This window comes from Eurosta solidaginis, chromosome X, assembly GCF_040869045.1.
Source record: "Eurosta solidaginis isolate ZX-2024a chromosome X, ASM4086904v1, whole genome shotgun sequence".
NCBI classification, from domain to species: domain Eukaryota; kingdom Metazoa; phylum Arthropoda; class Insecta; order Diptera; family Tephritidae; genus Eurosta; species Eurosta solidaginis.
The window spans coordinates 114,749,121-114,768,400 of record NC_090324.1 but is presented as its reverse complement, the minus strand read 5'-3'; the positions used below and the strand labels follow the sequence as shown (position 1 = coordinate 114,768,400).

The window sequence follows — 19,280 nt, the reverse complement described above, 5'->3', positions numbered from 1 at the left end:
ATAGATTTTTTTTTGGCACGCCAATATAGTATAAATGTTTGTACTAAATTGTGTTTAAAAAGTATAGCAGAGTTTTGGAAGAAATAGCAAAGTGTACAGCGGGCATTGAAATGGCTGGGTCAAAGAGGATTATGCCTTAACACCAGCATGAATTCAGGTACTCAAGTTCGCAACCACCCGGTACACCGTGAAGCTAGCTGATAAAAAGTATAAAGTTTTGTAATTTTTTTTAAAGTAATAACAATGCAATTTGTAAAACATAATGAGGTTTACTCTCAAATTGTAAATAAATAAAAAAAAATTTTCTATTTGCACTTGCTCCAGCCCAACAAAAATTTCATAAAAAATTTGGCCTTTATCAAATATCATATATATATATTTTTTTTTTTTTCATGTATATGCTTCTGCTTGCATCGTTAATATATCTATTCACAACCAAACGAAAAACAAATCTCAGCTACAATTGTCACGCTCAAGCAGCGCTGCCGCCTTCAGTGAACGCACCTTAGAAGAATGTTGGTCGACCCTGCAACGTGTGAGTTGGCATCTCTTTCGTTGTGTATAGTACTGTTCCACATTACATGTATACATAAACATCCCTATGTATTAAAAATTAATTTGTTTTAAGCTTATTACCTAAAGCCTTCTGATAACTGCTTCCACTGGTATACAGTATTGACGTTACCACCATTGTGTTCATTTGGGAATTTGAAAAACAGTTTAATCTAAATAACAGCATAAGCCAATAAAAAATTCCAAAAAAATCTACAACAGCAATTTTCAACAAGCAACTTTTCCCATTCTTAAAAAAGTGTTTATTAGTGTATGTATAAATAGATTTGTTTTCCTTATTTATTCTTTTATTAATTCTAGGCATGCAATTTTATGGATCACCGACATCCCGCCGTTCTCCTATGAAGCGAAATGGGGTAGACACAGGCCCTACGCCGCTCAGCCCCATAGTGGGACGCCTAGATGATCTTGATTAAGTATAATTTTATTATCATTAATATCTTTTTTTGAAGCTTGTTATACTCTATACTTATATGCTTATACTAAACATTGAAAAAAATATTCTGGTTTATATTCGTTTAGAGTGGGTAAGATTCGAGAATATCTTCTTTTATTTTTACATTGATTTCAATTAAATATATTGCTTTAAAAAAAAGTATGTACAATTTGATTTTAGAATAAATTTAGTTTAAATAATATATTTATTTGTGGTGTCAATGATATGATTTATTCATTTTAAATTGTGAAAAATTTATCCATTTTTAATATTAATTTTTTTAAGATTTTTATTATTCTATAAGTTTAAACTTTTTATTAAAAGTTTAAGTTTTTTTTGGAAATTATTAGATTAAATTCTATTGGAATTGTTATACCTTTTTTATTTGATTGATTTGGATTGTTGTTTATATCTTTTGTAATAATAATTAATTTTTTTTTTTTTTGTAATTTATTAAAGAAAGGAATATATAATAAGTGAATTAAATAATAATCTTTTGATAATGTTAGTTTTTATATTTGTTATATCAATAATATTATAAATTATTTCTCTTAATTTAATTAGAATTTTATTAGGTTGAGATGGATTAGGATTTGTTTCTTATTGTTTATTCATTTACTTTCAAAATTTGAAATCTTATAATGCTGGGATATTAACAGCATTATCAAATCGTTTTGGTGAGGTTGCTTTTTTATTGGAAATTTCTTGAATATTACAAAATAGAATTTGGAGATTTAATTTTATTTAGAATTTATAAAAAATTATTTTGAAATAAATAATATTATTAATTATAATTTCGGCTATAATTAAAAGAGCTCAAATTCCTTTTTCTTCTTGATTACCTACAGAAATAGCTGCTCCTACTCCTGTTTCTGCTTTGATACATTCTTCCACTCTTGTAACTACTGGTGTATATTTATTATTTATTTTAATATTTTATTATCAAATTCTTTATTAAGATATATTTTGTTAATATTACCTAGTTTAACTTTATTATGGATGGATTAGGGGCTAACTTTTAATTTGATTTAAAAAATTATTGCTTTATCAACTTTAAGTCAATAAAGTTTAATAATGAGTATTTTTCTATAGAGTTTTGAAATTGGCTTTTTTTCATTTATTAACTCATTCTTTATTAAAAGCATTATTATTTTTATGTGCGGGTGCTATTATTCATAATATGAATAATTCTCAGAATATTCGTTTAATTACCAAAGACGGATAAAGCGGTAAAGCTTGGTAGGTGGTTTGATCTTAAGACGCAGAATAGAAAATTCGTAAAATGTTGGACAATGGGCGTGGCACCGCCCACTTTTAAAAGAAGGTAATATCAAATTTTTGCAAGCTGTAATTTCGCAGTCGTTGAAGATATCATCATGAAATTTGGAAAGAACGTTACTACTATTACTGTATGTGTGCTAAATAAAAATTAGCAAAAGCGGATGACGAACACGCCAACTTTTTTAAAAAAAATTTAAAAGTCAAATTTTAACAAAAAATTTAATATCTGTACAGTATATAAGAAAATTATGTCAACAATCAACTACAGTAATGATATGGTGCAACAAAATACAAAAAAAAAGAAAATTTCAAAATGGGCGTGGCTCCGCCCATTTTCATTTAATTTGTCTGGAATACGTTTAAGGTCATAAGTCGAACAAAAACCTACCAATCCTTGTGAAAATTGGTAAGGGCTTCTATGACGATAACTGTTTTCTGTGAAAATGGGTGAAATCGGTTGAAGTCACGCCCAGTTTTTATACACAGTCGACGTTCTGTCTTTCCGCTCGGTCGTTAACACGATAACTTGAACAAAAATTGATATATCTTTACTAAACTTAGTTCACGTACTTATCTGAACTCACTTTATCCTGGTATTAAAAATGGGCGAAATCCGACTATGACCACGCCCACTTTTTCGATATCGAAATTTTCGAAAAATAAAAAAATACCATAATTCTATACCGAAAACGAAATAAAAAAAATTTAAGCACTTCCTTTATATAAATGGACCAAAATCAGTGAAAAATGTCTCCTTATATAAAAACATATTCTTGCTAAATTTTGATTTTTAAATTTTGACATAGAAATTGCAAAAATATTTATGAGAAGTAAAAATATAAAAGTGGAGCGCACATTACTTGTATTGGAAAGTTGGTAGGAAAGGAGATATTAGTAGTCAATCAATTGCGCTCCACCTTTATATTTTTACTTCTCATAAATATTTTTGAAATTTAAAGTTTTTATTTTGCCGGCTCTAGGTCAAAAGTAATAAAACGATTTGATTTTTTAATTTCCCAATATATTTCGATCACCTTCGGAGATCTTTATCAGGGGGCTACAACAATAATAAAAAATTCAGCTTAGTTTGTAATAACTAACAATAATAAATAAATAAACCATCCTATGTATATAATCATATTCATATTTATATACATACATACATTTATATTTTTATTTTGCTAATCTGCGTCCGTTCGGTTCGCCATGTAGCTTTGAACTAATTTTCCACGATTCTAGCAAGTGTCTGTAGATATGTGAGCAGCCGTCGGTATCTATTTTGTAGTTAAGTCTCTTGTTTATTGGTGTGTTTGTTATGTGGAGCATTTCTAAAGTGAAGCGTTTTTTGTAATTTTGCTCTGTTTGAAGTATGCTCACTGCTTCGAAATCTGGATGATGGCCGCTCTCTGCACAGTGGGCCGCAAGTGCAGTTTTTTGCATGTTAGTAGCTGCTCTGCATTTTATATCAGATCGGTGGCCTGATATCCTCGTTTTCAATTTATTCTTAGTTGTACCTACATACTCTTTGTTACATTTATCGTTTTCATTTCCAGCGCATGTAATTTTGTATACAATGTTGTTTTTGTCTAATAATGCTACTTTACTTTTCATGTTTTTGTAGAAAATATTCGTCGTATAGGCTGGTTTATGTGCAATTTTGATGTTTTCCTTGTCATATATGTCGGAACCTTTTAATCTGTCGGAGAAGCTTGGTATATATAACATCGATTTGTACTTTGTAGTTGTTTTTTCTCCGTTTTTGGGTATTTTTATTTCACTGTAAGCTTTTATCATCCTCCGTATAATTCCATGAGGGAAGTCATTCATTTTTAGTATATTTGCTATTTTTCTTTGTCAAATATTAATTGGAACTACGGAAGGCACGCCGTGAACAAAAGAAACCAACAAGATGGTTTATGCAAAATTAAAAAACACCTACAACAACAAGACAAAACAAGCTATCAACAAGTATAAATCAGAATCCATCCAGATGACAAAGTTGCAGTCCAACATAAGGTTTTTATTAAAATGTAGGGAAGCTAAAATTATACCTAAGTTTTTACAAAACACAACAAAACTAAATTACATATTTACCATTAACAATCACATATCTAAAAATATAAAAAACATATGGGACAAACACATAAGATTATTTCACAGTAAAATACTAAATACTTTAATTAAATTCAAACACGATATTTTAAAAGTGAAAACAAAAAAACTTACTTATACTAAGGCCACTTTAAGCCAAAATATGAAAGAGGATGATCTGAAAGCTTTTTTCGAGAGTGAACAACAACTCGCACTCACACGTACCAGCATCTGCAAAAACACGCAACAAGCAAAGCTCGAAAAATTGAGAAGCGCACGAAACAACGAAACACTCGAAAACAGCAACAACAAACATTGGTTGGTAAACCAAACAAAGACAGATTTTCCACCTGATGTTGAGGCGCTTCTTGCAAAAGGTCCAAAGTTTGCTCTACCGGTTGCAAAAAACACTTTCCCTCTATTCAAATGTATAGCGGATGGAGAAGAACTAATACAGAGCGTGAAAAATAAAGAGGATCAAGAGTCTGCGAGAACAAAACTATCGTTGCTGATAAAAGAAACAGTAACAAAACATAAAACGAACACAGCTGATATTGCCATTAACGATACAGTGGGGCGAACCCGAAAATTTCTAAACCAAAACAAAAATATAGTTATTTTAAATGCAGATACGGGAAACGTGACTGTTGCAATGGAAAAAGTGACTACATGGCAAAGATGAATAATATATTATCCGATCTGTCAACATATAGAATATTACGACAAGACCCAACGTTGCGTTTACAAACGAAAAACAATCAATTAGTAGATAAATTAGAGAAACTAGGTATCATTACAAAAAGAGAAAGATCACAAATGACAACCCATACCGCTCTACCACCACGAATATATGGTGCGCCAAAAGTACACAAAGATAATATACCTTTAAGACCAATTTGTTCAATGATTAATTCTCCGTCCTATAATTTGTGTAAATACTTGACCAACGTTTTAAAAAATCTGACTTCCGAATCAAAATTTAATGTTAAAAGTGCAATAGAGTTCAAAAATAAGATAAACAACTCCTGTATATGTGATGATGAACGTCTTGTGTCATTTGATGTAGTGTCATTGTTTCCAAGCGTACCAACGGATTTAGCTATAGGGACTATAATGACAAAGTGGAAAGACATAAAACAATACACAGATATACCAAAAAAGCTCTTTATGGAAATATTGACCTTTTGTATCACAGAGAATAGATATTTTAAGTATGAAGAAATTATTTATACGCAGTGTAGAAGGCTTCCAATGGGATCTCCGGCATCACCGATAGTAGCCGACATCATAATGGAAGAAATATTGAAGAAAGTGACAAACACGAGACTACTTAGTAAGTACGTAGATGATGTGTTTGCAATAGTAAGGGAGGACGAAGAGAAAACAATGAAAACCCTAAACACATATCATAAAGATATACAATTTACCATGGAGCTGGAGACTGAAAACAGATTACCCTTCTTGGATTGTCTCGTATGTAAGAGAGGTAACCAAGTAAAAGTAGATTGGTACCAAAAGCCCACATCATCAGGACGGATAATGAGCTACAAATCCAAACATCCGAGAAGCATGATTATAAATACAGCCAAAAACTTTATTGGGAAGGTGTTGGACACGAGTGATGCAGTGTTCCACCCTGAAAACAAAAGAAAAATAGCAAATATACTAAAAATGAATAACTTCCCTCATGGAATTATACGGAGGATGATAAAAGCTTACAGTGAAATAAAAATACCCAAAAACGGAGAAAAAACAACTACAAAGTACAAATCGATGTTATATATACCAGGCTTCTCCGACAGATTAAAAGGTTCCGACATATGTGACAAGGAAAACATCAAATTGCACATAAACCAGCCTATACGACGAATATTTTCTACAACAATATGAAAAGTAAAGTAGCATTATTAGACAAAAACAACATTGTGTACAAAATTACATGCGCTGGAAATGAAAACGATAAATGTAACAAAGAGTATGTAGGTACAACTAAGAATAAATTGAAAACGATGATATCAGGCCACCGATCTGATATAAAATGCAGAGCAGCTACTAACATGCAAAAAACTGCACTTGCGGCCCACTGTGCAGAGAGCGGCCATCAACCAGATTTCGAAGCAGTGAGCATACTTCAAACAGAGCAAAATTACAAAAACGCTTCACTTTAGAAATGCTCCACATAACAAACACACCAATAAACAAGAGACTTAACTATAAAATAGATACCGACGGCTGCTCACATATCTACAGACACTTGCTAGAATCGTGGAAAATTAGTTCAAAGCTACATGGCGAACCGAACGGACGCAGATTAGCAAAATAAAAATATAAATGTATGTATGTATATAAATATGAATATGATTATATACATAGGATGGTTTATTTATTTATTATTGTTAGTTATTACAAACTAAGCAGAATTTTTTATTATTGTTGTAGCCCCCTGATGAAGATCTCCGAAGGTGATCGAAATATATTGGGAAATTAAAAAATCAAATCGTTTTATTACTTTTGACCTAGAGCCGGCAAAATAAAAACTTTACATTTAAACGTATAAAGGTCGCTGAAATCAAATATTTTTGAAATTTCTATGTCAAAATTTAAAAATCAAAATTTAGCAATAATATGTCTTTATATAAGAAGAAATTTTTCGTTGATTTTTGTTTATTTATATAAAGGAAGTGCTTAAAATGTTTTATATTGTTTTTATTTTCTCCTTTTCTTACATTTTCTCGGTGTCTACGCTTGTTGTTTTACGCTTGTAGCGCAATGAGAACTTACATAAAAATTAATCCCAAAATTCTCTCCGTTCCGTTTTATTCTTCTAAATATCTCAGTACGTGCGCCCCCTAGCGAAACTTTTTGTATTGTGTCATCGGCTGTCATCGACCTCTGAATTAAGCTCTAAATTTTCAGCCTATAGCTCATTGAGAAGTTACTTAAAACCCGGTTTCAAATTTTCAAATTATTATCTAATTTTTTCGATCCGTGCGTCCCCTAGCGGTTTTTTTATACTCAGTTGAGCAGAGCTCACAGAGTATATTAAGTTTGATTGGATAACGGTTGGTTGTACATATATAAAGAAATCGAGATAGATATAGACTTCCATATATCAAAATAATCAGGATCGAAAAAAAATTTGATTGAGCCATGTCCGTCCGTCCGTCCGTCCGTCCGTTAACACGATAACTTGAGTAAATTTTGAGGTAACTTGATGAAATTTGGTATGCAGGTTCCTGAGCACTCATCTCAGATCGCTATTTAAAATCAACGATATCGGACTATAACCACGCCCACTTTTTCGATATCGAAAATTTCGTAAAACCGAAAAAGTGCGATAATTCATTACCAAAGACAGACAAAGCGACGAAACTTGGTAGATGAGTTGAACTTATGACGCAGAATAGAAAATTAGTAAAATTTTGAACAATGGGCGTGGCACCGCCCACTTTTAAAAGAAGGTAATTTAAAATTTTTGCAAGCTGTAATTTGTCAGTCATTTCTAAAGTTTTCACTTTTAAAATATCGTGTTTGAATTTAATTAAAGTATTTAGTATTTTACTGTGAAATAATCTTATGTGTTTGTCCCATATGTGTTTTATATATTTAGGTTTGTGATTGTTAATGGTAAATATGTAATTTAGTTTTGTTGTGTTTTGTAAAAACTTAGGTATAATTTTAGCTTCCCTACATTTTAATAAAAACCTTATGTTGGACTGCAACTTTGTCATCTGGATGGATTTTGATTTATACTTGTTGATAGCTTGTTTTGTCTTGTTGTTGTAGGTGTTTTTTAATTTTGCATAAACCATCTTGTTGGTTTCTTTTGTTCACGGCGTGCCTTCCGTAGTTCCAATTAATATTTGACAAAGAAAAATAGCAAATATACTAAAAATGAATAACTTCCCTCATGGAATTATACGGAGGATGATAAACTTACAGTGAAATAAAAATACCCAAAAACGGAGAAAAAACAACTACAAAGTACAAATCGATGTTATATATACCAGGCTTCTCCGACAGATTAAAAGGTTCCGACATATATGACAAGGAAAACATCAAATTGCACATAAACCAGCCTATACGACGAATATTTTCTACAACAATATGAAAAGTAAAGTAGCATTATTAGACAAAAACAACATTGTGTACAAAATTACATGCGCTGGAAATGAAAACGATAAATGTAACAAAGAGTATGTAGGTACAACTAAGAATAAATTGAAAACGATGATATCAGGCCACCGATCTGATATAAAATGCAGAGCAGCTACTAACATGCAAAAAACTGCACTTGCGGCCCACTGTGCAGAGAGCGGCCATCAACCAGATTTCGACGCAGTGAGCATACTTCAAACAGAGCAAAATTACAAAAACGCTTCACTTTAAAAATGCTCCACATAACAAACACACCAATAAACAAGAGACTTAACTATAAAATAGATACCGACGGCTGCTCACATATCTACAGACACTTGCTAGAATCGTGGAAAATTAGTTCAAAGCTACATGGCGAACCGAACGGACGCAGATTAGCAAAATAAAAATATAAATGTATGTATGTATATAAATATGAATATGATTATATACATAGGATGGTTTATTTATTTATTATTGTTAGTTATTACAAACTAAGCTGAATTTTTTATTATTGTTGTAGCCCCCTGATGAAGATCTCCGAAGGTGATCGAAATATATTGGGAAATTAAAAAATCAAATCGTTTTATTGCTTTTGACCTAGAGCCGGCAAAATAAAAACTTTACATTTAAACGTATAAAGGTCGCTGAAATCAAATATTTTTGAAATTTCTATGTCAAAATTTAAAAATCAAAATTTAGCAATAATATGTCTTTATATAAGGAGAAATTTTTCGTTGATTTTTGTTTATTTATATAAAGGAAGTGCTAAAAATGTTTTATATTGTTTTTATTTTCTCCTTTTCTTACATTTTCTCGGTGTATACGCTTGTTGTTTTACGCTTGTAGCGCAATGAGAACTTACATAAAAATTAATCCCAAAATTCTCTCCGTTCCGTTTTATTCTTCTAAATATCTCAGTACGTGCGCCCCCTAGCGAAACTTTTTGTATTGTGTCATCGGCTGTCATCGACCTCTGAATTAAGCTCTAAATTTTCAGCCTATAGCTCATTGAGAAGTTACTTAAAACGCGGTTTCAAATTTTCAAATTATTATCTAATTTTTTCGATCCGTGCGTCCCCTAGCGGTTTTTTTATACTCAGTTGAGCAGAGCTCACAGAGTATATTAAGTTTGATTGGATAACGGTTGGTTGTACATATATAAAGGAATCGAGATAGATATAGACTTCCATATATCAAAATAATCAGGATCAAAAAAAAATTTGATTGAGCCATGTCCGTCCGTCCGTCCGTCCGTCCGTCCGTTAACACGATAACTTGAGTAAATTTTGAGGTAACTTGATGAAATTTGGTATGTAGGTTCCTGAGCACTCATCTCAGATCGCTATTTAAAATCAACGATATCGGACTATAACCACGCCCACTTTTTCGATATCGAAAATTTCGTAAAACCGAAAAAGTACGATAATTCATTACCAAAGACAGATAAAGCGACGAAACTTGGTAGATGAGTTGAACTTATGACGCAGAATATAAAATTAGTAAAATTTTGGACAATGGGCGTGGCACCGTCCACTTTTAAAAGAAGGTAATTTAAAATTTTTGCAAGCTGTAATTTGTCAGTCATTTAAGATATCATGATGAAATTTGGCAGGGACGTTACTCCTATTGCTATATGTACGCCTAATAAAAATTAGCAAAATCGGAGAAAGACCACGCCCACTTTTAAAAAAAAAATTTTTTTAAAGTAAAATTTTAACAAAAAATTTAATATCTTTACAGTATATAAGTAAATTATGTCAACATTCAACTCCAGTAATGACATGGTACAACAAAATACAAAAATAAAAGAAAATTTCAAAACGGGCGTGGCTCCGCCCTTTTTCATTTAATTTGTCTAAGATACTTTTAACGCCATAAGTCGAACAAAAATTAACCAATCCTTTTGAAATTTGGTAGGGGCATAGATTTTATGATGTTAACTGTTTTCTGTGAAAACGGGCGAAATCGGTTGATGCCACGCCCAGTTTTTATACACAGTCGTCCGTCTGTCCTTCCGCATGGCAATTAACACGATAACTTGAGTAAATTGTGAGGTATCTTGATGAAATTTGGTATGAAGGTTCCTGAGCACTCACCTCAGATCGCTATTTAAAATGAACAATATCGGACTATAACCACGCCCACTTTTTCGATATCGAAAATTTCGTAAAACCGAAAAAGTGCGATAATTCAATACCAAAGACAGATAAAGCGACGAAACTTGGTAGATGAGTTGAATTTATGACGCGGAGTAGAAAATTAGTAAAATTTTGGACAATGGGCGTGGCACCGCCCACTTTTAAAAGAAGGTAATTTAAAAATTTTGCAAGCTGTAATTTGTCAGTCGTTGAAGATATCGTGATGAAATTTGGCAGGGACGTTACTCCTATTACTATATGTACGCCTAATAAAAATTAGCAAAATCGGAGAAGGTCCACGCCCACATTTAAAAAAAAAATTTTTTTAAGTAAAATTTTTACAAAAAATTTAATATCTTTACAGTATATAAGTAAATTATGTCAACATTCAACTCCAGTAATGACATGGTGCAACAAAATACAAAAATAAAAGAAAATTTCAAAATGGGCGTGGCTCCGCCCTTTTACATTTAATTTGTATAGGATACTTTTAACGCCATAAGTCGAACAAAAATTAACCAATCCTTTTGAAATTTGGTAGGAGCATAGATTTTATGATGTTAACTGTTTTCTGTGAAAACGGACGAAATCGGTTGATGTCACGCCCATTTTTTATACACTGTCGTTCGTCTGTCCTTCCGCATGGCCGTTAACACGATAACTTCAGCAAAAATCGACATATCTTTAATGAACTTAGTTCACGTACTTACTTGAACTCACTTTATTTTGGTATGAAAAATGAACGAAATCCGACAATGACCACGCCCACTTTTTCGATATCGAAAATTACGAAAAATGAAAAAAATGCCATAATTCTTTACCAAATACGAAAAAAGGGATGAAACATGTAGAGGAAATTGGATTGGTTTATTGACACGAAATATAACTTTAGAAAAAACTTTATAAAATGGTTGTGACACCTACCATACTAAGTAGAAGAAAATGAAAAAGTTCCGCAGGGCGAAATAAAAAACCCTTAAAATCTTGGCAGGTATTACATATATAAATAAATTAGCGGTATCCAAAAGATGATGTTCTGGGTCACCCTGGTCCACATTTTGGTCGCGATCTGGAAAAAGCCTTCACATATACAACTACCACCACTCCCTTTTAAAACTCTCATTAATACCTTTAATTTGATACCCATATCGTACAAACACATTCTAGAGTCACCCCTGGTCCACCTTTATGGCGGTATTTCGAAACGGCGTCCACCTATAGAACTAAGGCCCAATCCCTTTTAAAATACTCATTAACAACTTTTATTTTGATACCCATAACACAACAACCACCACTCCCTTTTAAAACCCTCATTAATATCTTTAATTTGATACCCATATTGTACAAACAAATTCTAGGGTATCCCCTGGTCCACCTTTGTGGCGATATCTCGAAACGGCGTCCACCTATGGAACTAAGGATTACTCCCTTTTAAAATACTCATTAATACCTTTAATTTGATACCCATATTGTACAAACAAATTCTAGGGTCACCCCTGGTCCACATTTATGGTGATATCTCGAAACTGCGTCCACATATGGAACTAAGGATTACTCCCTTTTAAAATACTCATTAACACCTTTCATTTGATACCCATATCGTACAAACGCATTCTAGAGTCACCCCTGGTCCACCTTTATGGCGATATCTCGAAAAGGCGACCACCTATACAACTACCACCACTCACTTTTAAACCCCTCATTAATACCTTTAATTTGATACCCATATCGTAAAAACAAATTCTAGGGTCGCCCCTGGTCCACCTTTATGGCGATATCTCGAAACGGCGTCCACCTGTGGAACTAAGGATTACTCCCTTTTAAAATACTCATTAACACATTTCTTTTGATACCAATATTGTACAAACAAATTCTAGGGTCACACCTGGTCCACCTTTGTGGCGATATCTCGAAACGGCGTCTACCTGTGGAACTAAGGATTGCTCCCTTTTAAAATAAGCATTAACACCTTTCTTTTGATACCCATATTGTACAAACAAATTCTAGGGTCACCTCTGGTCCACCTTTATGGCGATATCTCGAAACGGCGTCCACCTATGGAACTAAGGATTACTCCGTTTTAAAATACTCATTAGCACCTTTCATTTGATACCCAAATCGTACAAACGCATTCTAGAGTCACCCCTGGTCCACCTTTATGGCGATATCCCGAAAAGGCGACCACCTATACAACTACCACCACTCCCTTTTAAACCCCTCATTAATACCTTTAATTTGATACCCATATCGTACAAACAAATTCTAGGGTCGCCCCTGGTCCACCTTTATGGCGATATCTCGAAACTGCGTCCACCTGTGGAACTAAGCATCACTCCCTTTTAAAATACTCATTAACACCTTTCTTTTGATACCAATATTGTACAAACAAATTCTAGGGTCACACCTGGTACACCTTTATGGCGATATCTCGAAACGGTGTCCACCTCTGGAACTAAGCATCACTCCCTTTTAAAATACTCATTAACACCTTTCTTTTGATACCCATATTATACAAACAAATTCTAGGGTCACCCCTGGTCCACCTTTATGGCGATATCTCGAAACGGCGTCGACCTATGGAACTAAGGATTACTCCCTTTTAAAATACTCATTAACATCTTTCGTTTGATACCCATATTGTACAAACGCATTCTAGGGTCACACCCGGTCCACCTTTATGGCGATATCTCGAAACGGCGTCCACCTGTGGAACTAAGCATCACTCCCTTTTAAAATACTCATTAACACCTTTCTTTTGATACCAATATTGTACAAACAAATTCTAGGGTCACACCTGGTCCACCTTTGTGGCGTTATCTCGAAACGGCGTCTACCTGTGGAACTAAGGATTAATCCCTTTTAAAATAATCATTAACACCTTTCTTTTGATACCCATATTGTACAAACAAATTCTAGGGTCACCTCTGGTCCGCCTTTATGGCGATATCTCGAAACGGCGTCCACCTATGGAACTAAGGATTACTCCGTTTTAAAATACTCATTAGCACCTTTCATTTGATACCCAAATCGTACAAACGCATTCTAGAGTCACCCCTGGTCCACCTTTATGCCGATATCCCGAAAAGGCGACCACCTATACAACTACCACCACTCCCTTTTAAAACCCTCCTTAATACCTTTAATTTGATACCCATATCGTACAAACAAATTCTAGGGTCGCCCCTGGTCCACCTTTATGGCGATATCTCGAAACGGCGTCCACCTATGGAACTAAGGATTACTCCCTTTTAAAATACTCATTAACACCTTTCTTTTGATACCCATATTGTACAAACAAATTCTAGGGTCACCCCTGGTCCACCTTTATGGCGGTATCTCGAAACGGCGTCCACCTATGGAACTAAGGATATATCCCTTTTAAAATACTCATTAACATCTTTCATTTGATACCCATATCGTACAAACGCATTCTAGAGTCAACCCTGATCCACCTTTATGGCTATATCCCTAAATAGCGTCCACCTATAGAACTATGGCCCACTCCCTCATAAAATACTCTTTAAGACCTTTCATTTGATATCCATATTGTACAAACCAATTCTAGAGTCAACCCTGATCCACCTTTATGGCGATATCCCTAAATGGCGTCCACCTATAGAACTATGGCCCACTCCTTCATAAAATACTCTTGAATGCCTTTCATTTGATACACATGTCATACAAACACATTCCAGGGTTTCCCTCGGTTCATTTTCCTACATGGTTATTTTCCCTTATGTTGTCACTCTCAACTGAGTATGTAATGTTCGGTTACACCCGAACTTAACCTTCCTTACTTGTTTCTTTTGTTCCTTTATCACGGTGTCTTAACCTGTTTCTGAGGTTTCATGTTTGTAGCTCTGTGAGAAGTTACTTTAAAATCAATCTAAAAACTCAAAATTTTGAAATTCTTATCTAAATATTTCGATCCGTGCGAGACCTAACGGAATTTTTTTCTCCTTTTTTCAAATTTCCTCGGCGTCTTAGCCTATCTGTGAAGTTTTACAGTTGTAGCTCAATGAGAACTTACATAAAAATCAATCCCAAAATTCCCTCCGTTCCGTTTGGTTTTTCTAAATATCTCAGTCCGTGCGCCCTCTAGCGAAACTTTTTGTATTGTGTTATCGACCTCTCAATTAAGCTCTACATTTTTAGCTTGTAGCTCATCGGGAAGTTTCTTAAAAGCTGGTTTGAAAATTTTCAAATTCCTATCTAATTATTTCGATCGGTGCGCCACCTAACGGATTTTTTTCCCTTTGTTGCATTGTCACGGTGTTCTAACCTATGTGTGAATTTTCACGTTTGTAGCTCAATGAGAAGTACTTAAAAATCGATTGCCATATTTGTATGAAAAGCGGAAAAATATTCAACCGACCTAATATAAAGGACGTAAGAAGTAATAATGGATTTTTTCCTTTTGTTGCATTGTCGCTATGTTCTAACCTATGTGTAAAGTTTCACGTTTGTAGCTCAATGTGAAATTACTTAAAAATCGATTGAAATATTTGTATGAAAAGCGGGCAAAAATGCAACCGAGCTAATATAAAGGAAGTTAAAAGGGATGAAACATGGTGATTGGATTGGTTTTTTGACGCAAAATACAGCTTTAGAAAACACTTTGTAAAATGGTGTGGTGAGTTGTTTGTAAAATTAAACAAAAATATAAGTTGAATAGCGCTTATGCTCAGCGCAGACATCAGATTGATTTTTATTCATGAATACTTTCTATTTTATAGTAAAATTACTTACAATACTATTACAACATTTACATACTTACATACTAGAAGTAACTACATTCTATTTCACATGTGCCAAGTCAGAAAATATTTCTTATGACGTCTCATTGACAAACAGAAACTGGCGATCGGGCATTCTGACAGGCACGTGTGCTTGTTAGTGTGACTCATTGAGCAAGGGTTAACAAACAAATGCAAATGGATATGCTTGTTGTTGTCGGCATTCACATGACGTTGAACTCCCGCTGTGTTGGAGTGAAAGTAATTTATGTGGGTCAACATTGTAATATGAGTGCAATATGACTGTGTATGGTCGGTATTTAAATATGCATAAGAATGCATTCGCATAGGAGGTCATGATGCACATGCTGAAATGCATTGGCATAAAAAGGGGTAATGCATAATGCTACAATGGGTGGACACCTACCATATTAAATAGAAGAAAATGAAAAAGTTCTGCAGGACGAAATCAAAAGCTCTTGGAATCATGGCAGGAATACTGTTCGAGGTTTACATATATAAATAAATTAGCGGTACCCGACAGATGATTTCTGAGTCACCCTGGTTCACATTTTCGTCGATGTCTTGAAAACGCCTTCACATATACAATTAAGGGCCACTCGCTTTTAAAACTTTCATTAGTGCCGTTAATTTGATAATGGGTATCATACAAACATATTACACCCCTGGTCCACTTTTATGGCGATATCTCGAAAAAGCGTCACCCTATAAAACTAAGGCCCACCCCCTTTTAAAATACGCATTAACACCTTTCATTTGATTTTCATATCGTACAAACACATTTTAGAGTCACCCCTGGTCCACCTCTATGACGATATCTCGAAAAGGCGTCCACCTATAAAACTAAGACCCACTCCCTTTTAAAATACTCATTAGCACTTTTCATTTTATACCCATATCGTAAAAACACATTCCAGGGTTACCCTACGTTCATTTTCCTATATGGTGATTTTCCCTTATTTTGTCTCCAAAGCTCTCAGCTGAGTATGTAATGTTCGGTTACACTCGAACTTAGCCTTCCTCACTTGTTTAGCTGGATTTTATTCTAAAGATATAATTTTAGAAATAGTCTTATTGAAGGCATGATCCAATTTTCGGACTAAGTCCAACACCCTTCTGTCTGGCAACACCCGGCCAGTACGGCCAAGCGCAAGTGCAGCTCAGCTGTGCTTGCCGACCACCACCGGGCTCACTCTCAAATTAGTTTATCTAAAACTGCCCACATCGCATCGATCGTGCCCGTTCATAGTTTATTATCGCCCGCTCGCCGTCGCGCACTTTTTATTGCAGTTTAATTCAATTAAATTATTGTTTTAATTTTGAATAAAATATTTATATATTTCATTAAACCCGTGTGGCCCCTTTCTTTTAATTGGAAAACAGTGCGTAGTGCAGTGAATTTTATACATGGTCCTACCGCGGACAAAAAACACCAGCGACCGAAAGTAACAAAAAAGAGAAGATTTATTTTGGGAAAAAATAAAAATTACTAAAACCAAAAAAATCCAATTTAATAAAACAATACAAAAAATATATACAAACAAAAAAAAAACACAAATTTTTTCAACAAAAATTAAAATCCATTTTACACAAATAATAAATAGAAAAGAAAACGCGGTCGGTACGGACACAAACAACAAAAGTGCTTAACAAAAATTATTTAAAATAAATTGAACCAAACATAAAAACATACACAAAAACGTGTGTACCCAAAAACACAAAAGGAAAATATAAATTTTACATAAAGTGTAAAAGAAAAGTGTGAAGAGGAACAAATTGAAATATTTTAAAATTTGTACAAAAAAAGCATGTTAGGGTGGTGACAACAAAACAGATATTTCACAAAACAACCAAAAATGTTTTTATTACCACAAAATTAAAATTTGTAAAAAAAACAACACATTAGGGTGAAGGTGAAAATGATAAATAAAAGTTTCAAAGAAAAAAAAAATTTGAAATATTTGGAAATTTGAAAAAAAAAAACACGTCAGGGTGATATTGAAAAGGAAAATTCAAGGAAGAAAATAAAATCCTTGAGAAAAAAAGATAAAAAGTGGACATTTTTTGAAAAATAAAAAAAGAATATTTTAATTAAATTTTTTCACGAAAACACAAAAAACGAAATATATAAATACAAAAAAAAAGAAGATAATGTTGAGAAAAGCTAAAGAATAAAGTGTTTTAGAAAAAAATACATTTGAAAAAATATAATTATTTGAAAAAGGTAGCTTTTTGGAAAAAAAACCAAGAGGAAAATACAATTTTTTTTAATAAAATAAAAGTTGAAAAACATAATGGGAATAAACACACACATCAAACGAACATCACCATTTCAACAAAGACAGCAACATTAACTAACTATGCCAACAAGGAGGAATTTCTACAAAAACAAGGACACAAACAAGTAAAAGGAAAGAAAATGTTTGAGTGAGTACTTGTTACCCAAAATATATACCATATATATATTCCCTCCGTACCCAAAAAGTTCGTTGCGCCAAATATCTACATATTTATAAAAATATATATGTACGTATATATGTAATATATGTATATACCCACTCACCGCTGCCCAATTTACCCTTATATACATGTGGGATTAGGGTTAAAGACCAGAAGTGGTCAAACCTACTAAACCATCATAGAACCAATCCAACACAACCCTAAATGCTACAATTATTAATTATAGCATACATATATATTATTAATTAAACAAAATCCACAGTCAAATACTCATAAAACAGCTTTAATGGCCCACTGTGCGAGTAACGGCCACTCTCTCAATTTAAACAATGTAACTGTTCTCCAGCAAGGGTCAAACTATAGCAAGCGCCTCAGATTGGAGATGCTGCATATAATTAACACACCACCTAACATACGACTAAATTACAAAACAGATGTTGACGGCTCCGCATACATATTTAGACATCTATTAACTAACAAATCGACAGTAGAAAGCTCCGCGTCAAACAGACGGACGTGTAAAACAAAATATATGTTATTATTTTATTGTCAATAGTTAAGTTGATATTATAAATAATGTTATATTTGTTATAGTTCCCTTGAAGATGATTACCGAAGGTTGTAATCGAAATATATCGGAACACAAAATTAAAACTTTGTTGTTTTTATTATAAAATGAATATTTGACCTCGAGCCGGCAAAAACCATCTCTGAGTTATTAAATAAAGGTCGCCAAAATAATTATTATATTAAATTTATAACATTAATTGTTTGTATATTTGGAGGAATATTAGGTTTTTTAATTTCTAATCTGTCTTTATTTTATTGTAATAAATTTTTAAGTAAATATTTAGTTATCAATTATTTTGGTTAAGTATGATTTATACCTTATATTTCTACTTACGTTTTAATTAATTATCCTATAGTGTCATATAAATCGTTCCCAAGATGGTCGGGCTAGTACTTTAATGGTGCTTTGTTACCGGAACACACCGGATCTATATCCGGCAAAGGATCATCTACATCAATAACACTCCCCAAAGCCTTCGGGGTGTGTCTTTATCGTTAACAATAACAGCTCATCAATCGATACTTCCCATCGCCAACGCGTGGAGGTCCATAAAGTCGAAGAATTTTTCTCTCGAACACTCCCAGAGCTGCTTCATCTGATGTTGTCATGGTCCATGCTTCTCCACCATATAGCAAGACAGGTACGATAAGTCACTTGTAGATCATGATTTTCATTTGCCGAGAGAGAACTCTACTTTTCAATTGCCTACTTAGTCCAGAGAAAGAGTGATGGGGTAGAGCCGTTCAAGCAGCTCACTACTTCCGCTCGCTTGCGGCCAAGTATCCTCTGGGTAGCCACTGAACATCCGTTTAGTGTTGAGCTAATATTAGTGG

At 33.5% G+C, this 19,280-nt stretch overlaps 1 protein-coding gene across 1 annotated transcript in view; it reads left to right on the top strand.

Annotated features, from left to right (window-relative positions):
- The first annotated feature begins 463 nt into the window (after positions 1-463).
- dati (datilografo) overlaps positions 464-19,280 on the top strand; it is a 1,513,307-nt gene continuing 1,494,490 nt past the window's right edge. The window contains exon 1 of the mRNA XM_067758063.1: positions 464-535. The gene's annotated coding sequence lies outside the window, so the exon portion shown is untranslated. The remainder of the gene's footprint in view (positions 536-19,280) is intronic.